The sequence below is a fragment of the Polypterus senegalus genome, chromosome 18 (assembly GCF_016835505.1).
Source record: "Polypterus senegalus isolate Bchr_013 chromosome 18, ASM1683550v1, whole genome shotgun sequence".
NCBI classification, from domain to species: Eukaryota; Metazoa; Chordata; class Cladistia; order Polypteriformes; family Polypteridae; genus Polypterus; species Polypterus senegalus.
This window is the reverse complement of record NC_053171.1, coordinates 22,464,783-22,488,293: the sequence shown is the minus strand read 5'-3', so window position 1 is coordinate 22,488,293 and position 23,511 is coordinate 22,464,783. Positions and strand designations below refer to the sequence as shown.

At 41.5% G+C, this 23,511-nt stretch overlaps 1 long non-coding RNA gene across 1 annotated transcript; it reads left to right on the top strand.

The window, feature by feature from the left end:
* The first annotated feature begins 1,262 nt into the window (after window positions 1-1,262).
* On the top strand, window positions 1,263-22,817 carry LOC120518490. Its single transcript, XR_005631244.1, has 5 exons — window positions 1,263-1,326; window positions 12,863-12,930; window positions 16,300-16,343; window positions 19,889-20,009; window positions 22,765-22,817. It is a non-coding gene; the product is annotated as an uncharacterized LOC120518490 (long non-coding RNA).
* The last annotated feature ends 694 nt before the right edge of the window (window positions 22,818-23,511 follow it).

Sequence of the window (23,511 nt, the reverse complement as noted above, 5' to 3'; positions counted from 1 at the left end):
TCCCAGTCATTGGATCTGAATCCAATGGAACACCTATGGGATGTGGTAGAACTGGAGAATCGCAGCATGAAAAGTATGCAGAAATTGCACGAAGCAATTGTGTCAACATGGACCAGAATCTCAACGGAACGTTTCCAACATCTTAACAAAGAAATGAGGCTGTTTCGACAGTAGAAGGTGTTAGTATAGTGGTCGTGAGTGTTGTGAGACATGCCCGAACACCATCAGACAGGCACCGCAGCTTTATACAAAAAGCACACACGTTTATTCACCGTTCTGCACACAACACAGTCCACAGTGCTTCCCAGCACCAACCACCGTCAACACGGGCCTTTCTCTCAATGTCCGTTGGCCACCTTTCCTCTCTCGAGGAGCCTCGTCCTGCTCCCACTCCTGACTCTAGCTCCCAGACTGTAGGAAGGCGGGCCCTTTTATTCTCACCCGGATGTTCTCCAGGTGCTCCCTCTGACGACACTTCCTGGTGTGGCAGAAGTGTCGGGAGGGCACTCGGAAGCACTGCGGACGTCCCTGGAGGGATCCTCCTCCATCTTTCCAGGTGTGGTGGAAGTAAACAATTCCCGGGTCCTCTGAGACTCAGGGCGCCCCCTGGCGGTGGCCATGGGCCCCAATGGGCTTGAGCCTCCTTGCTCTTCTCCCGTGGTCCTCCTCTGATCCAGGGCGGTTGACCCCTCATGGCCCGGAGGACGTACATGCCACCTCCCGGTCCTCCTGGGGGTCCCAGCCACTCGCCACAGTGTATATATTTAAATTATTATATATAAACAAAAAAAAACAATCAATCAGTCAATAAATCTATATTTTATTAAACTCTTTTCACATGTTTCTTATGTGTGTATTTGTTTAATCGCGTAACTGTTTTTTTTAAAACTACAATTTCTGTTAATTAAAAATCTCTCATAAGATCTCTTTTTATCTTAACAAGCTGCTTTATCTCGAAGTAGACAGCAATACTTTTCTGATGCTCTCTTTGTTATTAATTTCATTTTATGGTTCAATTAGCTAAGTTATGATTTCCATGGTTCAGTGGCCTTCACGGAGCTCTTTAAAAGAAACGCTTCATTTCTGTTTTCCATGCTTCACAGACAGCTCTAATGTTCCTGAATTTCAGCTAAATGTTTTCTAACGACCCGTCTCTCCGCTCTTCCCTGATAGTGAATGGTATCCACCTCGGTGTAATGCTGCAGCTGCTTTTCCATAGCCTATACAGTACTGCTAAGGTTAGTAATCATCTGATTTCTTGTTTCAGTTCACGCTGTGAGGCCTGCTGACATTAAAATAATCGCTGCTCTTGGGGACTCGCTCACAGTAAGTTCACTGTTTCTTCTTTTTCCAGAATTAAATGCTAACCTCTTCAGACAAATAGGGTAGTAAAAAGTATTTTATTGCAGTTCATAACCTGAGGCAAAGACAGATAGGCAAAGGCTATCTAGCACAATAAACAAAAAAGAGTTCTGTTTTATAATTGTGGAAAGTACCTGAAATAAATGGTTTGCGTCTACAAAGGACAAGAGCAGCTTAGGTGAAGTCTGTTGCTGGGAAGCTTGATGGCACATTGGTAGCACATCTGCCTCACTGCTCCAGTTTCAGTTGATGATTTTCGTATTGTCTGTGTGGAGTTCATGTGCCCTCCCTGTCTTCCAGTGGGATTTCTTTGGGGTTCACTCAATTCCTCCCACCTGCTAAACGCATGATGCAGGTTAACTAATGACAATAAATTGGTCCAACATGTTGAGGACTGGCATGCTGTACTTTGTAGGACTGGCATCTACAGTAAATTGTAAATGTTCTGCTTAAACATCGTCCTAATGAGCTGTCATGTGAAGATTAGGTTATTCTTGGTGAATTACAGGTTAGTATGCACTAAATTTACTTCAGCAACTTAAAAATATAGAACATAAACCAATAAACCAATAAATATGTTATGATATCTGTCTGTTTACGCTTGAGGTGCCTACTGAATAGCCTTAGATTTTAGGAAAAACTTTACAAAAGAATTCTCTGTGCAGCAGCAAGAAAAAGCATGTGAACCCTTTAGAAATAACTACATTTATGAATACATTTTTCCTAAAATATGGTCTGATCCCCATCTCAGTTACAATGAAGAACAAACACAATCTGTTTTAACTAATAACATGCACTAGGAGGCTTTGCCCCCTGCTCGACTCACTCGACCCCTGGCATGCTACGCTCCAGCCACTTCGTGTCTCTGCCACTTGCGTTATCTGGGGGGCTGAACGCACGCTGAGGAGATGCGGTCTGATCAGCTGTTCTCTTTCTGCTGTAGAGCTGTGTGTTCTGCTTGTCGCGCTGCGCGTCGATCATTTAAAACCCAGTACAGCAGCTGTCCATTTGTCTCAAGGCCTTGTCTCACGTGACGTTAAAGTGTCTCTCGCGGAACGTCAAAGTGTCTTCCGAGAAGCTCACGTATTGTCTCCTTCCAAGCCTTCCAAGATTTTTTTTTTATAATAGAGAGACATGGTTGCATTCTTCTTGTATATCCTGAATACATCATTCAAACATTCACAGGTGTAGGCTGATGTATGACTTCAACTAAAGCTAACTGCAGTCCACAATTAGTAGACCTGTGGTCCAACAAGTGACACAAGATTGAAGGTGTGACTATGACCGATAAAAAAAGACTTTGACATTTTGAGCTTGCTATTCACAAAAAGTGTCTGCTGATGTAAAGCAAGTCTTATAAAAAAGAGATCTAAGAAGATCTACGGTCAACAATTGTTGTTTTGCATGAAGCTGGAGAGAGTTCCAATGTCATTTTATAGAGTTTAGAGATTCATTAGTGTACAGTTTGACTAAATGTATATAAATGGAGATGATTTAGTACTGTGGTTGCTCGGTGTAGAAGTGGACGCCCAGCTAAGATGACTTGAAAGGCACTGCACAGAACATTCAATGAGTAAAACAGTAATCTTGAGTAACAGTTAAATGCTTGAAGGAGTCTTTGGAATAGGTGATCATCTCTGTTTGCACATCTGCCATGCACAAAACACTGAACAAGCATAGTCTCTATGGTGGGACACCAAGAAGGAAGTCTCTGCTCTCCAAAAAAAGACAAACAGCACTGCACACCTGGGGCCTCGTGTATACATAAATGGTGTGTATCCACAAAAATGTTGCGTTTTCCCGGTTCCATGCTCAAATCGCGATGTATAAAACCTAAACTTGCCATAAAGCCACACATATTTTCACGCTAACTCCACTAGCTCACACCCTGGCGTACACAAGTTCTCCGCTCGGTTTTGCAAACTGTCGGCACCCAGTGTCAAAGCAGTGCTTTTGTTCCAGTGTGGTTTCCCTTTCTTTTTTAGATTCACATCCCTGACGCGGCTTTATCATAAACACTGAAATTAATCGCATATTGTTTATTAGTTTAAGGCATCTGATTAACTAACCAGTAACAATATAATGGTCCACAAAATGGCCAAACTATTTCAAATACCATAACTGCTTTAGCGTTGTTACTCGCACTGCACCTTCATCTTCTTCTTTCAGCTGTACCCGTTAGGGGTTGCCACAGCAGATCATCTTTTTCCAAATTACTCTCACTGCACCACTCGGAGTATTTATATCACTGTGTCTGAGTGTGAATCACAGCTGTATAGCAGCTGATCGGAAAGAGAATTATCGGTATACAGCATCAAGCACACGCTGCCTCTGCCATGCTGCCTATTTGAACTGCTCTTATATGATAAATGCTTCAGAGCCTTTCCTGTACAGACCTCGTGGTTCACAAACAGTTTCATCACAAGAACTCTAAACGCACTCAATCAGTCCATCAAGTGCTCCTGGTAGAACTGGAAATGGATTCTGTGTCCAGTCGGAGGAAGAGAATGTCCGGAAGCACGTAGTGATTCACACACATAGAGCACATAGAAGAACACATACAAAAGAAAGCATTTAATGTGCTACTTTAGTTACGATGTGATTTGGGAAACTAGTAAATTAAACGATTTTAAGATGAAGTTTATGATGTTCTACTTTAATGACAAAATAAACTATGTGATTAAAGTTGACATTTCGAGCTTTTTTTTTCCACTGTGTCCCTATTTTTTTTCTTTTCTCTGTACCCTAATAAGCTTTCCTATGACACTCAGACGGTGGGCTACGACTCACCTTTTCACAGCGACTTTGAAATCTGACTTCTTTTTTAATTCGGGCACTGTGCGACTTTGTGAACTTGAGCTTTCGAATTTCTCCGACACTCTATGTCACTCAATCAACTTCCTTTTGTTGTTTATACCACTGTTTAAACCAACAAATAGTACGTTTTTCCTTGCCTCCACTTTATATTTGCTGAAATTCTTCTATTTACCCCCGTGCTTTTGCCATTGCCTTTTCACAGAACACTGAGCTTATGGGCTATTTATATTGATTTACATATTCAAAGAGGCGTATTCTGGGAGGAGTTTGGGGAGTGGCAGCAGGCACGTGTACATGCATTACTTTTCACTCCCCCCGGGATTTATGGAGCGGAAGAACGTGGAAGTTGGCATTCGCACAGATTTATGCATCTGGATTTTTTTGTGCATATGAACATTTCTGCTTTTGTCCGTATACCATGTTTTAGTGTGAATTCTACGCACGCCATTATGCATGAGACCCCTGAAGTTTGCTGAAGACCATCTTGACACTCTACAATGCTAATGGGAAAATGCTTTCTGGACTGATGAAACTAAGGTTGAATTGTTTGGGAAGAATATGTAACAGTGTGTATGGCGTAAAATGAACACCTACATGTAAACATCATCCTAAAGTGAACATATGGTAGAGAGTGAATCATGACTTGGGGCGGATTTGCTGTCTAGGGGCTTGAACAGCTGATACAAAAGGAAAAATAAATTCCAGTTTATCAAGGTATCTGATATGATAATGTCAGTGTGGCTGTTTGCCAGTTGAAGGTCATTAGAAATTGAGTGCTACAGCAGGACAAAGACCCTAAACGCAAAGTAAATTTAAAAATAATACCCAGTCAGGGCCCAGACCATGACAACATGGAGATGTTGTGGAATAACTTCAAGAGAGCCCTTTATACCAGACTTCCTCAGACTATTGCAGAGCTGAAGGAGTTCTGTAAGGGATGAATGGTCCAAAATTCCTCCTAAACATTGTGCAGGTCAGATTTGTAGCTAAAGGAAGCACTCGTTTGAAGTTATTGATGCCAAAGTAGGCTTGATCAGTCAATAATACCGAGGGTTCATTTACTTTTCCACAGCACGCTGTGAATGTTTGATGGATATTTTCACTAAAGACATGAAAGATTATAATGGTTTGTGTGTTATTTGCTTAAGCATATTGTGTTTGTCTATACTTTTGACTTAGATGAAGATCAGATGACATTTTGTGAACAATTAATGCAGAAAACCTGGTAATTGCAAATAGTTCATATATTGTTTAAACTCACTGTACATTAATTCAGGCTTTGGCCTGTGTTTATTTAGTTGACTATGAGTTTAGTTTTGCCACTCACTGATCTTAGTGTATCGACCCTTAACTGTCTGACCACTCTGTGAAACTGCTCTTAAAAAATCCATGCTGCTTCGCTCTATCATACATTTATTGATCAGCTCTGTTAGATCAAAACAGTCATGACAATGACAAGAAGTGTTAGATTGATATGTATTGATAATTCATTTTAAATATCATTCTGAATGTTTCATCATCCTGCTCTAATATTCTAACCAAGTGTTTTGTTCCAGAAGCTCAATACTTTTGCATTAGAAGCGTTGAACCTTCATCAGTTTAGTCTTTAAACGGGCACTTGATTATATCAACTGGACTGAAAATCATGCATTCTGTTGGTCTTTGATTTTCTAGCCATGGAATCCGTCAGTGACAGACCTGATTGTCTAAGTGACAGATAGGCTGACAAAGCTCATCCACTTTTTGTCAGTTTGATGAATGATTTTGTTTGTTCCTTTGTCCATGACTTGTGTAGAATGACTGGACAGACAGATGTTCTGCTTTAGTCACTTCACACTTTATAACTGCCTGCACACTATGAGACCTCATTGGATTGAATGAGTACTGAGAAGTTATTAGCTATGTCTGGAAGCCATGTCTTAAATGAGGAACTCTCAAGACTGACTTTTGTCTCTTTGTGGTGGAACTTTTTTTCACATGCTGCCTGCTTGTTAGCCATTTCTGTTTATCTCGTATTTATCTATATATTTAGATATATACTGTATCTCTGCTTTAAGTGCCATACCACTGTACCATTTTCACTGTGTTTCTGCTATGCTATGCTCTGTGTGGGAATTTGGGCTTTTTGCTATTTGTTCATTTTCGGTTCATTCATTCCGGCTTCATTTTTTTTCTGCAGTAGAGTTAGATTTCTGTTTGTTTCTGAGCAATCTTCTGCCATGCTGAAAACATCCAATTAGGTTTCTTTATCACAACCTCTTATTCAGATGCTGTCCTTTAAAAATATGGCTCATGACTTTTAAATGATTCCAAGAGAAAGCCTGTCCTGGGAGCACTCGATGTGTCCATTGTAACAAAGGCGCTATATGGGCGCCCGACCTGACACAGACTGACATGGAGACACGTGTAAAATCCACAAATAAACTTTTATTTTTCTTCAGCTGAGGTCCACATCTTCCCTGTGTTTCCTTTAGCAGTAACACAGTCCTAAAATACACAAGTGAACACAAAAGCACAAACTCTCTTCCTTTCCTCCACTCCTCACAGCAGCTTTGTTTCCGTCCTCCCGACTCTGGCTGCTCAGTGGTGGCTGCTGGCCCCTTTTATAGTCCACCCGGATGTGCTCCAGGTGCTCCACTTCCGGGTGTGGTGAAAACACTGCCCATAAGGACTCAGGAGTCCCAGCTGCAGCACCCCCTGGTGGCGCCTGTGGGATCCAACAGGGCTGCACCAAACTCCAATTCCCGTGGAGCCCTGCAGGAGACTGAGGCACCGCTCCAACCCAGGGGGTGCTGCCATCTAGTGTCTAGGGGGAGGTATTGAATAGTCCATGGCTGCTCCAACTGAACATATACTGACGGGGCGTCCTGGCCGGGCATGGGTCCATTCCGGCCGCCGCACCATAAATGTGAAACTATTTTAAGAAAATTACAACTGCCGACTTAGTATAAAACATGTCTGTAAATTACAGACCTATAACAGTGGCTGGATTTCCTAGATTCCATTTGTTCAAATTAAGACTACAATTAGAGTGCAACTTTAATGCTGAGGTGTCACCCATTGCACCGCTGCACTTGGGTCCCAATCTGGGTGGTTCATTGCGTGGTGGGTGCTGTAAAATCAGCGCATGCCCCCAACCGTGGGAAAAATAGTCTTATCTTAAAGAACAGTAATATACCATAACTGTGTATTGTAAAAGGCGCTATATAGCGCCCGACCCGGCACAGACCACGCAGAGGCAACGTGTACAAAAACACACAGGTTTTATTTTTTCTTCAGCTGTGTGACACGTCTTCCCGTGCCACACAGACCAAACACAGTCCCAAAGCACAAACTCACAATTCTCCACCACTCCTCCCAGGCAAGCTTCGTCTCCTTCTTCCTCCCAACTCTGGCTCCCCGAGTGGTGGTGGCTGGGCCCTTTTATAGACCACCCGGAAGCGTTCCAGGTGATTAACCACCTGGTCCTAATTACACTTCCGGGTGGGGCTGAAAGCTCGTCCAGCCGGGCTGTGGGAAGCAGGCAGCTCCCCCTAGCGGCCACGCCGGGCCCCAACCAAGCTGTGGAGGACTCCATCTCCCATGGAGCACTACGGGTGGTTGGGGAGTCACCGTCGGCCAGGGAGGCTGCCACCAAGCGTCCCGGGGGAGGTATTGGACTTCCCATGGCGGCTCCCCCGGAACATAAGCAGCAGGGGCGTCCCTGCCGGGCATGGGACCCGGCTGTCCTTCACAGTATCTTTATGAAAGCAGGATACTTATTAGCCATCATTAATAATTAAGATCCCCTTTACTTTACACTTGCACATCAAGAAAAATTGATGATTTCAAGTTCTTAACTTAAATAGATTGAATTTATTAATATTGGGTAAAAAATGTATGACTCAAGATTTATTTTAAACAGAACAGCAAAATTATACCTTCCAAGGCAAATTGTATGTGTTAATTTTTATTGATTTATTTTTTTTAAATTCGGAACCAGTAGATTACAATGGGAAAAAATAAGGTGATAAACTTGTGCTTTTTGGTGTTGTGCCTAAGCCACCAAACACTTTCCTAAAAAACAAATAAAACTGTAACTCTACAGTGTATCTATTCTTTCTATTTGTTCTCCCTGGTGTTATGCTAGCAGGACTAGCAAAAAAACATTTCTGAGAAAGACCAGGAGATAATATGTCCAGTAATCAGAAGGCAAAGGAGTCAAAACTGAGAGATCAAGAATAGTCACAAGAGGCAGAAACTGAAGTCAACAACATAGAAAATAAAGGATTAGCACCAAAAACTACTGAGTAATTCATTTAGAGGATACATTAATTTAGAAAAAATGGTTTTATTTCTGCAAATTCAGATGAGAAAGTGCTTAAAGAGCTTAAAAAAGACACCTTTCAACCTGTCACGTCACCATCAGGCGGACACTCAAGTCAAGTCAAGTTGGGGAGCATGCACTGGTACAGTGTGTTGCCGCACCCACTACACGACGAAACAACTCGGGATCCTGGTTGGCAACCCCCCAGGCAGATGCGCGGTCCAGTCCCACCCTCTGGAAATGACCCTCCATCTGCCGCAGCCATTTGTTATGTGGGCAACCCCTTGGCCTGGTCCAGCCACTTGGGTCCCCAACAATGAGGATCTTACGAGCTGGATCACCCTCTGAGAAACGCGCCACATGGCCGTAGTGCCGTAACTAACGCTCAATCACAATGCAGGTAATGTGCCACATTCGGGACTCCATGAGCAACAAAAAGTCAAACCAACGGTAACCAAGGATTTTCTGGAGTGACACAGTACCAAAGGAGTCCAGTCCTCGTCTCAGGTCACTGGATAGTGTCCATGTCTCGCAACCATATAGCAGGACAGGAAGCACCAGGACTCTAAAGACTTGGACCTTCGTCCGTTTGCAGAGATATCAGGAGCGCCACACATCCCTTTCCAGCGACCTCATGACCCCCCCAGGCTCCCCCAATCCATCTACTGACTTCATAGGAAGAGTCACCAGAGACGTGAATGTCACTGTCGAGATAAGTAAACCCCTCAACGAGGTCGACACTCTCTCCGCAGACAGACACACTGCTGATGGCCGTGCCCAAGAGGTCATTAAAGGCATGGATGTTAGTTTTTATCAGGACACTCGCAAGCCCAGACACTCCGACTCCTCGTTCAGTCTTTTGAGAGTCCCGATCAGAGCCTCCATTGACTCAGTGAAGATCACAGCATCGTCAGCAGAGTCAAGATCCCTGAATCTATCTTTACCAACAGATACACCACAGCCGCTGGACCCCACGACCTTGCCCAACAAGAACACTGACGTAACAAAAGAAGAAACAAATGGTTTCCATAAAAAAAACAAACTCGTGAAAAAATTCACAATACAACAAGTTAAATGATGATTTAATAAACCTCAAAATTAGATTCCTTACCTAGTAAAGAATATAAGAACATGACATCTCATACACAAACACCAATAAAAAATGTTAAACAATCCAATTCATGACACCTGGATTCACCAATTCAATATTCTACACACTTTTCAAAAACACTCCAAATAGTCATCCAAATCTGCCAATCTGAGGAGATTTTCCGATATAAAATATAAACACGGGCGGCACGGTGGCACAGTGGGTAGCGCTGCTGCCTTGCAGTTAGGAGACCTGGGTTCGCTTCCCGGGTCCTCCCTGCGTGGAGTTTGCATGTTCTCCCCATGTCTGCGTGGGTTTCCTCCCACAATCCAAAAACATGCCGGTTAGGTGGATTGGCGATTCTAAATTGGTGCTTGGTGTGTTGGGTGTGTTTGTGTGTGTGTCCTGCCCAGGATTGGTTCCTGCCTTGCGCCCAATGTTGGCTGGGATTGGCTCCCTGTGACCCTGTAGTTAGGATATAGCGGGTTGGATAATGGATGGATGAAATATAAACACTTTAGGAAATTGTCCTCAAAAAGATTTTTTTTTTCCATACAACATTAAGTACAATTTTATAAATTATTGCTTCATCTCTATGGCTTAAAACAGATTCTTCCTAACTTAACCACAAACAGTGGCTACTTAAAGTACTACGAGCATTTTATACTTTTATATCCTAATTTTTGCATGGGTCTAGTTGGGCACTGTAGCAGAAAACCATTTTTTAACACTTTTCGTTTATTATACTTTTGTTATATTGTAGGCTGAGACCATTCTAGTATGTAGGTGGCCTTGCAGTAAAGCATCATATACCATTTCCATCCATCCATCCATCCATTATCCAACCCACTATATCCTAACTACAGGGTCACGGGGGTCTGCTGGAGCCAATCCCAGCCAACACAGGGCAGGAGAGGGTGCCAGCCCACCGCAGGGCACACACACACACCAAGCACACACATACCAGGGACAATTTAGGATCACCAATGCACCTAACCTGCATGTCTTTGGACTGTGGGAGGAAACCCACGCAGACACGGGGAGAACATACAAACATATACCATTTCATCCACCCATCCATCCATTTTCCAACCCGCTGAATCCAAACACAGGGTCACGGGGGTCTGCTGGAGCCAATCCCAGCCAACACAGGGCACAAGGCAGGAACCAATCCTGGGCAGGGTGCCAACCCACCGCAGGACACACACAGACACACCCACACACCAAGCACACACTAGGGCCAATTTAGAATCGCCAATCCACCTAACCGGCATGTCTTTGGACTGTGGGAGGAAACCGGAGCAACCGGAGGAAACCCACGCAGACACGGGGAGAACATGCAAACTCCACGCAGGGAGGACCCAGGAAGCGAACCCAGGTCCCCTAACTGCGAGGCAGCAGCACTACCACTGCACCACCGTGCCGCCCTATACCATTTCATGTAACCTAATATAGGATGATCTTAAGTCCTCTATACTGTATAGGTCTATTTATATTAGATTAGCATGTTATCAGCTATATGCTAAAGATGCTTTCACATATTATATTTACAAAAAATTGCTAGCACAACCTTGATTACAATATAAGACTGACTTCTTGTACTTTGTGCTCCAGAGGCATCTTTGTTAAAAAAATTCTCATGTTTACATATGGCCTGAGTATAAAGAATCTTTTATGTAGAACTTCTAAAGTGAACCGAGGATCAAGATTTTTACCTAACAGGACAGAATCCCTGCTGGTGCAAAGAAATAAGTCATAGTGTTGAGAAATGTGAAACCCATTTTGTCTGCTTACAGAATGTTTTACGTGCAATAAACACGTTAAAGTGTTTTAGTTTAATTTTCTGGCATTATTTTGTTCAGGAAAGTTTTTGTATTCTTCATTTTAATTTCAAGCATATGTCATCACCATATTGAAAGCTGCTACAGGCAGATAATATTTGCTATGAAACTTGGCTTGGTTTCTAGGCTTCACCCACCTGAAATGATCTGATAATGGCAGTGCAGTGGCATGAACTGCTTTGTCATGGCTACACATGCAGTTAGTTAACAAGTCTTAGAAAGTTTTGTCTTCAGTAGTCTGGTATTGACTCTCGCTTTGCCATTTTGACTGTTTTCACCTGTCATTGTAGCTCTGGTTATATTATGGTGAATGACTTCTTACCGTTCTTTCCTGATAACAATTATGGTTAAGCCCTCCAGTTTAGAAAAGCAAATCTCAGTGCTCAGAAATGTTTACTTTTAGTTTTCAGGTGAGAATCTGTTGTTGTATTTTTGGTTGACTGCTTTTGACGCTGAAGATGAGCGCCAGTAGTTAACCTGGGACAATCAGAATGGGGGAAAAAATGGCAGGGGTGTCCATGCTGCAGATCTTTCCAGCCATTTTACATTATCACAACTGGTCTAACAATTAGTGGTCATTAATGATATAAGTATTTGAATAAGTAAAGCTAGAGTTAAATTTGACAAATACCAGGTGAACAGTTGACGATATCGCATACAAGTAAAAGCCAGAAAGGCAAATGGTGGTATGGTTAGGCAAACAAAAATAGTCTTTCAGTACAACAGTAACAACAAAAGGAGGAAATGAGAATATGTGCATTCAAAAACACAGATCAGATATAAAATAACAACAACAACAACAACATTTATTTCTATAGCACATTTTCATACAAACAGTAGCTCAAAGTGCTTTACATAATAAAGAATAGAAAAATAAAAGACACAATAAGAAAAACAAAATAAATCAAAATTAATTAACATCGAATAAGAGTAAGGTCCAATGGCCAGGGGGGACAGAAAAAACAAAAAAACTCCAGACGGCTGGAGAAAAAATAAAATCTGTAGGGATTCCAGACCATGAGACCGCCCAGTCCCCACTGGACAATCTACCTAACATAAATGAAACAGTCCTCTTTGGATTTCAGGTTCTCACGGAAGGACTTGATGATGATGGTCACGTAGACTTCTGCCTTTTAATCCGTCCATCAATGTTGGAGCATCATGAAGCTTTGAGTAGGTGGAGGTGGCGCAGGCCACCACCACAAAGAAACCAGAAAAAGAAACAGAAGAGAGAGTAGGGGTCAGTACGGAGCCACAAAATGATGCTAGGAGGGCAGGACAAGATATCTCATTGATAAATAAATGAAGAAAAGTTGGATTCAGGTGTAGATTTGAATTTTCAGTTCATAATAATGTTTAGGTTATGTTAAAAGAACTTATTTTTAATATTTCTAACAGATAGCTCACTCCTAACTATAATCATTCCTCATCCTGATTTTATTTCAGACTGCAATAGGTGCTAACGCTTCAACTGTACTTGGAATTCCATATGAATATCGCCACTTATCTTGGAGGTAAAGTAGCACAAGTTATCTCAGATACTTTAAGAACCTTAAATTTGCCATGATTACAGTCCATTGTCCTCTATTTTCCAATGGTGAACTGCTATAAATAGCAAATATTTTCTTACCATTAATGTTGAGCCATTGTTACGTTCTTACTTTTACTATACTTCTATATTCAATCCGATATTTTTCCTGCTATATTTGGACAGTTTAGGTTCTTGGCAGTATTTAGTTTGTATATGAATTACATTTAATTTGATTTTATGTTATTGCTTTAAACTGTATTTGAAGAAAGGTGTGGTGGCAGCATGGTACATCGGTTATTGTTGCCTCACATCTCTAGCTGACTGAGCCTGAATTGCAGCCAGGTCACTGTCTGTGTGGAGTTTGCATATTTCCACCATGGTCCAGGTATTCAGGTATCCCCCCCAAATCCAAACCCAAGCAGGTACACATTAGGTTAAATAACAAGGTCTAAATTCTGTGGTGAGTGATTGACTTTTCTCCGGAGTTGACTTACGTGAGTTCAGTAATCAGAGCAATGAATTAATCACGAAGGCCAACTTGAGCACTCTCTATTAATGTTTTTTTAGGTAAAAAGAGACAAGAAATTATTCTAAATTTGAGCACATTATTTGAATATGTGTCATGCTACTTCTGGCATATCCATTGGCCCACACGTCACCAAGCCTCCACATGGTTAATGATCATGCCTCTTACTTTCAGACTAGAATCATCAGCCATTCACAAGAACCCATTATGCTCATTCATGGCTGTACATAAATAGGCGTCTCCCAACACTTCTTCTAATATTAGTTGAGTATCAGAGTACAGTGAAATCCTTGCATGTCTGACCAACGTGCAACACTCTCCTGAGCCACAATGAACAAGAATTAAAATGCATAACTTCACTTCACCTCGAACACTGAGTGTTCTTTGTGGTTCACTGATTTTGGTTGTTTTGGTCTCCACTTAAGATTCTTGAGCATTTCAGGCATGACTGCATTCTTTGACTATGCCTTTCCCATTAATTCGGCTTGTTTAACCTTCTTTGGATTCCCATATTAAAAGTAATAATAAGCCTAACTGGGGGATTGCATCCTCAACTGCTCCTAGGATTTGTTAATTTCTATTGATTTCCTACTGATCCTGTTTAGGTGCATTCATAATCCCCACATCTGTGTGTCTGTATGAAACATTTCAGTTCCCAACAGACTCATTTTGTTGAAATCTGGCACACTCACTCTTCAAGAAAATATATTGGGAAAGTTCAGTTGTTGTTTCTAGAATACGGTGCACTCTACCAAGTTTTGAAAATTTAAAATCTCTCAATGAATGAATTTTCAAAATGATCTATCAGAATCTATCATCTGTCATCAATTTAAAACAAATGAATATTCTGTGCAACTTCAATTAGTTTGATGTTTACAACTGACCAACGTTACTTCATCTTTCTCTTCAGCCCCCCCTAACTTCTATATGGGGTTGATCAAACCTTTCGTGCAGCTTAGTTATGCAGCTCCTCCTTAGACAGACCCTTTTCCTTCAGATCTTCTTTTACTTTATCCATCCATCTCTGCTTTGACCTTCCCTGCTTTCTCTTCCCCTTTACTTTGTAAAATGAAGGCCCGACCCGGCTCAGACTGACCCAGAGGCACGTGTAAAAGCACAAAGACTCTTTTATTTTTCTTCACCTGTGGGGCACGTCTTCCCCGTGAACCCCACAGGCAATGCACAGTCCCACAAGCACTTAACTCCACCCAACACAATCCTCCCAGGCAACCTCGTCCTCTTCCTCCCAATTCTGGCTTCTGAGTAGTGGCTGCAGGCTCTTTTTGTAGCCCTCCCAGAGGAGCTCCAGGTGGTAATTGGCCTAATTAGGCTGCACTTCCGGGTGTGGCTGCATTCCAGCCCACAGAGGCTCATTAAGCCATGCAGCTCCTCCGGGTGGTGGCCATGGAGTCCTGAAGTCCCACACCTGTGGCCCCAGTGTTACCCAGGAGGGCTGCCACCAAGCATTCCGGGGGACGTAGAGTGCATCCCATGGTTGCTCCCCCAGATCCAGTGTTGAAGGGGGCATCCCGGCCGGGCATGGGACCCGGCCGCCTGTCACAACTTCTATCACTCTTTTGCCCACACATTTATTGTCTCCCTTTCATCACAAGTCCATACCACTTTCCTGTACTTTCTTAGACATTTCTCCCATGCACTTTTGTTGTACCTCTGATTGCCTCATTTCTTCTTCTGTCCTTATTTGTAACTCCACATATCCATCTTAACATTCTCATTTCTGCCACATCCAACATCTTCTCCTGTCCTCCCTTTACTGCCCATGTCTCCTCTTTGTTCCAAAGCCGCATTTGACATCAAAACAGACAATACAAGTTAATCAAATGCTGGGGATGGTGTGTGCATGCAAGCTGCTCGTACACCGGCTCACTTCTCCTGATGTTTGAAAATGATGTTAGTTAAGTTACGCTAGAGTTAACTGTAATAAAAAGAGTCACTTACCTAGAAATGAATGTAAGAGGACAGGAATTGTGTAAGTATGTACTTAGTATGTACATTGCACACAAAAAAACAACCTCATGGCTACAATATTTGCAGATCATAATGATTTGATATTTCTCTTACACTCTAATTTATTAGCAAAGCTTCAGATCTGCTCTCTGTTATGCTCTGAAGCAGCCCCTTTAGACTTCAACAGAGATTTAATGTTTACATCAAGTACTTCTTTCAAAAACAGTACATTTAAAAAATTTGAACTACATTTAGTCTCAGACCCACCACAACCAACACCATTTGTGAATCTGACATCTATGCAAGCTTTTCTGCCTTCAGAAGAAGCTGTTAGCAACCACATTTTCCCAGACACCCGTCTGTGTATTCTTAACCTTTGAAATGTTGTTAGGAGGTTTCTGACTTGTGCGTGCGCAACAACCTGTTTTTAGCCTTTTCTCCTATCATTCTTAAATTTGTCTAATCCAATAGCGGGTTGCAGCCATTGGATGGCAGTCAGGAACCAAACTCTAAATGAGGAGGTAATCCATGACAGGAACCAAATACACACATCTAACCTTAAATCACCAACTCATTTGTGAATACAGGCAGACAACCTGAAGGAAAAATCGACACAGACATAGAACTGCATGCAAACTATTGAGGACAATGACCAAGCATGGGATTCAAAACCCTCACTGCCGGATACGTGAGAGTAAAGCACCAACCAGTACCCCGCTGTTCCATCATTGTTTTTGTGTACTGTTCTTAATTCCTTTTGCATCACTAAATTCAAAAGATCTATATGCACAAAGTAATGTAAGTTAATTTAGTTAATATCTAGAAAATCTGATTTGCTTCCATTTTTGCTTATTTTAGCATTGGAGGATACGGGACATATAAGGATGTGATCACACTTGCCAGTAAGTAGTCTGTTGCAATTTTTATCTTTGAAAATGTTTTTTCATTACAGCTTTACTTTCTGTCTAAATGGCTAAAATAAAGAACTGTAGATTAAATCTGAAAAAATGCATTTTCTGGTAATATACCAAGAATAAAATCACTAATATTTGCTTTGACTTTTTCAGTATTTTTTAAACTCTATTTTCCTGGTTAAGATTTAGGTTCTGCTTCAAAAACGTATCCTGATTTCGCAGCCAAACCTCAAACTTCTTCTTCCTTCTTCACAAAATCTAATTTACTAATAAACAGATACTGCATAAACAGTATATATGAAAACAAGGGCAGGTATTGCTTTCTGGTGGTTGGTTGAAATTGCACTGCGGACTCAGTGAGTGAATCAGGGAGACCTTAGCTCGCTTAGCTAGCGAACAAGAGAACTACTTAACAGATTTAGATTGCATTTTTTTCTATAATTTGCTTGAACATTCCGGTTGATTTTGCATCTTCTCTCATCACGCTAAGACTCATAGTTCACTTGCAGGAGCGATATATTCACGCTAATCCGAGACAGCGGCAGCGGGCCGAGAGGAGGGGGAAGTGTGACGTCAGGAGTGCGGACAGGGACAGGGGCAGGTGACTGTGCAGAGGGTACAGACCTCTAAATATGTGGGAGTGCAGCTGGATGATAAACTGGACTGGACTGCCAATACTGATGCTCTGTGTAAGAGAGGACAGAGCCGACTATACTTCCTTAGAAGGTTGGCGTCTTTCAACATCTGCAGTAAGATGCTGCAGATGTTCTACCAGACGGTTGTGGCGAGTGCCCTCTTCTACACGGTGGTGTGCTGGGGAGGCAGCATAAAGATGAAGGACGCCTCACGCCTGGACAAACTTGTTAGGAAGGCAGGCTCTATTGTAGGAGTAAAGTTGGACAGTTTGACATCTGTGGCAGAGCGACGGGCACTAAGCAAACTCCTGTCAATCATGGAGAATCCACTGCATCCACTGAACAGGATCATCTCCAGACAGAGGAGCAGCTTCAGCGGCAGACTGCTGTCACCATCCTGCTCCACTGACAGACTGAGGCGATCATTGGTTGAAATTGCACTGCGGACTCAGAGAGTGAATCGGGGATACCTTAGCTCGCTTAGCTAGCGAACAAGAGAACTACTTAACAGATTTAGATCGCATTTTTTTCTATAATTTGCTTGAACATTCCGGTTGATTTTGCGACTTCTTTCATCGCGCTAAGAGTCATAGTTCACTTGCAGGAGCGATATATTCACGCTAATCCGAGACAGAGGCAGCGGGCCGAGAGGAGGGGGAAGCGTGACGTTACCCTCACTGTTCTGTTTCACTGCTACGTGAGTGGAGCCGCGGGGGCCGGCTAGTACTATATATTTGTACTTTCACGCTTTTTCTTCTGAAAGAGTAGCAAGATGTGCATTTCACAGTTTCAGAATGGCTAGAGCAAGTACCATAATAACTGTTTATTTTTTGCGTTAGTTAATTTTTCCCAAACTTCCCTGGCTCTTTTAGTAGAAATTTGCATTTCGTTCATTTTTTTTCCTAGGCCAAGGATTTTGGTAATGAAATTATTAGTTTGTAGTTTTGTGTTTTTTTTTTTTTTTTTGCTTCATGGCTTAGTTTTGCTTTTGTAAAATATTTTGGAATGTTTCCAGTAACAGTTTTTAAGCTCCTGTTTTTGATCCTCTGAGGTTGTAAACCATCAATTATGACGCAACAGGACAAAAGCTCATATCTGTATACAAGAGCACAGATTCAAAGAACAAGTCCTTGCTAATACTTTTATTAAAGATCTGCTGGCTAAATACACACTTTTGTTTATAGTTTTTCTGACTGATTATTATCTTATGTTTTGGTTGCTGCAATTCTCGATCTCCTGGCATTCAACCCGTTTCTGTATTTTGACCACGTCTTTGCTCCTGGTTACCTTTTAAAATCCTTTGTATTTTCCCACAAAGTACAACAATAACAATGTGCCTGACACAAATCAGTGTGATTGGACTCTCATTACTTAAGGCATTTTCAGAGATTTGGAAATAAGCAAATCATGGCTTTTAAAAGAAGCTGATTAATTAACTTTTAACTCTACCTTAACAATCCCTCTGCTGTGTGAAGTAGAATATAAGAAATGTTTTAAGTGCTGACAAATTCCTCCATTTTCTGAACTTGTATTTTTCAGTACAGATTTTGCAGGGAATTGGAGCCTAAATGGGAAGTCACTTCACTGCAGGTCACACTTAGGCACTCACACACACGCACAACACCCCATCTCACCTCTACAGAGAATCTTCACCAGTTCCTCCATTCTGTAATGATTTCTCTGATTGTCCTGGAGGATTCACTTCCAAGGCACTACCTATGACATAGTTTCCTTAACCCTAGTAGTCTTTGTATTTCCAAACTAGCATGAAGACATGCTTTATAATTACAAATGTTTCCATTTTGATGTGCCATTCGATCAGTATTTGTTGTTAAACACTTGGCACTGGTGGTAGATTTTAGGAGGCCTAGGCCCCTCATGGACCCCATGATCATCAGAGGTGACTGTGCAGAGGGTACAGACCTATAAATATGTGGGAGTGCAGCTGGATGATAAACTGGACTGGACTACCAATACTGATGCTCTGTGTAAGAAAGGTCAGAGCCGACTATACTTTCTGAGAAGGTTGGCGTCTTTCAACATCTGCAATAAGATGCTGCAGATGTTCTACCAGACAGTAGTGGCGAGCGCCTTCTTCTATGCAGTGGTGTGCTGGGGAGGCAGCATAAAGAAGAGGAACATCTCACGCCTGGACAAACTGGTGAAGAAGGCAGGCTCTATTGTAGGAGTAAAGTTGGACAGTTTAACATCTGTGGCAGAGCGACGGGCGCTGAGCAAACTCCTGTCAACCATAAAGAATCCACTGCATCCACTGAACAGGATCATCTCCAGACAGAGGAGCAGCTTCAGCGACAGACTGCTGTCACCGTCCTGCTCCGCTGAAAGACTGAGGAGACCCCACACTATGCGACTCTTCAGTTCCACCTGGGGGGGTTAACGCTAACATTACATAAAGTTATTGTCTGTTTTTACATGCATTTTTATTACTCTTTAATTTAATATTGTTTTTTTTGTATCAGTATCCTGCTGCAGGATTATGTGAATTTCCACTTGGGATTAATAAAGTATCTATCTATCTATCTATCTATCTATCTATCTATCTATCTATCTATCTATCTATCTATCTATCATATAGTGCCTTTCATATCTATCTATCTATCTATTATATAGTGCCTTTCATTTCTATCTATCTATCTATCTATCTATTATATAGTGCCTTTCATTTCTATCTATCTATCTATCTATCTATCTATCTATCTATCTATCTATCTATCATTATGACATCCAAACCCCAAATCATGAAAATCTGAGAAAGACAAAATTGTTAATTAGCAGTGAGTGTGCAGAACAAATGTCCACTCTTAATATACAATTTATACAGAAGAATTGTGTATTGTATTTTTAAATACTGTATTATGTTTTTTTCTTAATCTACAGATATTTTTAAACTCTTTAATCCAAATGTCATTGGTCCAGCTCCTTCCAGAACACTCAACGGGAAACCTGCTCCTCTAAGTGAAACTGGTTTCAATCTAGCTGTTACTGGGGCAAATACATAGTGAGTATTACACAATATTTATATAGATATATACTCCGGTTTCCTCCCACAGTCCAAAGACACGCAGGTTAGGTGTATTGGTGATTCTAAATTGTCCCTGGTATGTGTGTGCTTGGTGTGTGTGTGTGTGCCCTGTGGTGGGCTGGCACCCTGCCCGGGGTTTGTTTCCTGTTGATTGGCTCCAGCAGACCCCCGTGACCCTGTAGTTAGGATATAACGGGTTGGATAATAGATGGATGGATATATTTGTAATTTATCTAATAATACAGAGAAATTGCATATTGCCTTTTAGTGTGAAATCCAGCCTAATCTATAAATTTGTGTTGGGTTTGGGTAGAAACTGTCACAAGTTATACAGCCTTCATAGGATGCTTATTTTAACTGACTTGATTTGACGACTTATTACTCACCTGGCATAACTAACACTTTAAGACTTCCAATTACTGCTTTACTGTGTAATTAGCTAGAAGTCTAAATAATGTGAAAAGTGAGATTACTTCAGTTTAAAGGTGTGTGCTACAGGTATGTTCCCAGTGGGTATGAGTAAGTTCAAATCCCGCTTCATTGCCACTTTATTCTAGTACCTGCTCATATGTCCCAAAGCTAAAAGTATGAACAATATATAGAGATTAAAATGGTAATTTGAACAAACTGTTTAACTTTAAATTTCGTTAAAGCTCCTAACTGTAAAACTCTTTAGCTTTAATATAACAACGCAGAATGTAAAGTGTTCTGTATATAGTTCACGTTGTGAGACAATCCACATGTTCATGGTGCACCTCACATGTTTGTAACCCATTTGTTAGGCTGTTAGGCTCTCAGGAAAAGAATGCCAAAGAATGTCCGTATTTTCTCAATTTTCAAAACCATAATTCCCAGTCCAATACATGTATTCTGCTCATTTGAAAGCTGGCAGTTGCCTCAAACAGAATGGACAACTGTCTCTTTGCGTGTATCTGGGCAGTGCTGGGGAAATTGACGGTGAGCATCACAAAGCAAATCATGACAACTTGACCCAGTCTGGCAATAACTTTATCGTTATAGCACTCCTTTCATAAAGGCCAGGACACAAACCTGAATCTAAAAAGACTGTAAAACATATTGAAATAAAGCAGTTCTAGGTGGGACAGTTGGACCACTAATGTGTAGTCTATGTTTATGCATTGTCATTGGTTAATGTATTATTAACATGTAAAACAACAAACTATTGCCATGCTAATGAAAAAAATAGTTGATTTTAATTTTTGAGAAAAATAGATATTCCAGCTAATAGATTGAAAATTTACCATACAAACACACCAGCTCATAAACGTAAAGGGAAAATAGGATATGGTGAGGAGTTAATATTCAGACATATTATGAATTTGATTTGGTATAATTCTGATATTAATGCTTAAGTGGCAAATACTGTTGCAAATACGGCATCCCAAAAGATTCATATTTACAGGATGGACAAGGAAATGATGCTGCCAAAAGGGGCAAAGCAAAGATTGGTCATACAAAAAGTCAAGCTCAAAGCGAAAAGTCTAACAAACAGTCATTAGAGCCTAAAATGAAATGTCAAAAATTGATGGCAGAATAGTCCCAACTACCTAAAATAGGCTTTTCCCAAATAGTAATGCAATCAGAAGGACTTATTGAAAAATATGGATGCCAGCATTACTGCAGTAGCATCTTACTTTCTGACTGCATCACATGTAGTGAGCAGCAACAAGTGCTGCTGCTAAGAATAAGCACTTGTAGAAACAAGAAGTGCTTAAAATACAAAAAAAAAATAAAAAAATATTAATAACTCAATAAAAATAAACAATGAGGCACCAAAATATACCTTATATATAAATCTAGCCTGCGGCTGTCTCTTCACATAGGTGGATGGAGGTGTTATCTGATGTCGCAGTAGCGGGCAGTAGTGCTCCCTTGAACCCTCAGGTACCACGCCAAACACCTGGTAAAATTGCCACAATAATTATATTTATTATAATAATGTGCACCAAGCACCCTCCACTCCACTATATTCATCAATCACAATAACAATAATAAATCAATAATAATCACAATCCTCCACTCCCAGACGCGTTGCCCTCCTACCACCCAGCTCAGCTCGTTGGCTGGGAGTTCCCACAGTCCTTTTATTCCTCCTGACCCGGAAGTCTTTCTGCCCAACAGTTCCACAAGTCCTTATTCCTTCTGGGTCAGGGTAAACAGTACTTTTCTTCACCCCGGAAGCCCGTCGCTCTTCCTGTGACGAACTTCCGGGTCATGGTGCCCAAATGAGTCCATTGGCCTCCCGACAGCGACTCCCAGTGGCCCCCAAGGTATCCAGCAGGGCTGTGTATAAAAACTACATAGTCCATGAGGCCCTGCTGGAATTCGGGGCCCGTATATGCTCTCGGGAGAGCTCCTCCTAGCGGCCAGGGGGTGAGGGCCGGAGTAAAATGCCGGCAATCCACCACACTGAGTAATAATTTGGATTTCTCTCCCTCTTCCAGGCTTTTGGTTGGTGTATTCCCTGTCCTGTGCTCCCCAGAGACAGCTTTGCCTTTGGCATGGACTGTAAATGTCCTGGGCTAGCTTTAGACATGCAGTCTGCGAAATTCCAGTCATTTATCTGAGCCCAGTCTTAACATTTTATCTCTACTCTCCTCAGTAAGAATTGCCAGCGTCCTCCATTATCTTGATAGCCATTTTCCTTTCTGCTTTTTCCACTAGAGTGTACTGTATAAATGATGATATTAATAACATTATTTTGTTTCAGTGAGTTTCCCGATCAGACAAGGCACCTTATTAACACACTCAAAGCATATCCTGTAAGTACCAAAGTATATACTTATGCATGGTGCATGGATGTATGGGCAGTTTGGTGAGGCTATTGAAAATGACTATCAGATGGCTTCAGAAGTCCTGACAAATCTTTCAAAGCTTAAGGAAAAAGCAGTGGCTGAAAGATACTTGGTGCTTCTCATGGCAAAACACCCATTCAAAGAGAGGCTTCTCAGGTTGCTCTCTGGACAGAATGTTAGAAGGTCGAGGGAGGCATTTTCAGAAACTTGTCATTCCAGTAGACATATCCTCTTCAGAGAAACAGGCCTTGGTACCCTTTTGTTCGATGACCCTGTGCTTGAGGTCTCTATAGTAGTTGCAAGGCTAGGGTGGTTGATGAGTTCTAATTCGATTTTGGTTTGTTTTAATAAAACCACCGCTCTTGCTAAAAATGGTCTTTCTAGAAGCTGAGGTACCTGAGTTCCAGGCAATGAAACTTTTTGAATATGTCCATTTTGCCAAATCTTTTCTTCTGCTCTAGTGTTACAAAAAGCAGTAACACTACATGGTAAATGGGTTAGTGCAAGGTCTACCTACACATGCACCTTCTGTACACCCATAAGTGTTCAAATTAGATTGATCACCAAGTATACTATAATGGGATTGGTCTACAGGAGGACATCACAGTCCAAAGATGAATACCACGTGAACACAGGGAGAATGTGAATACTATAGAAAGGAA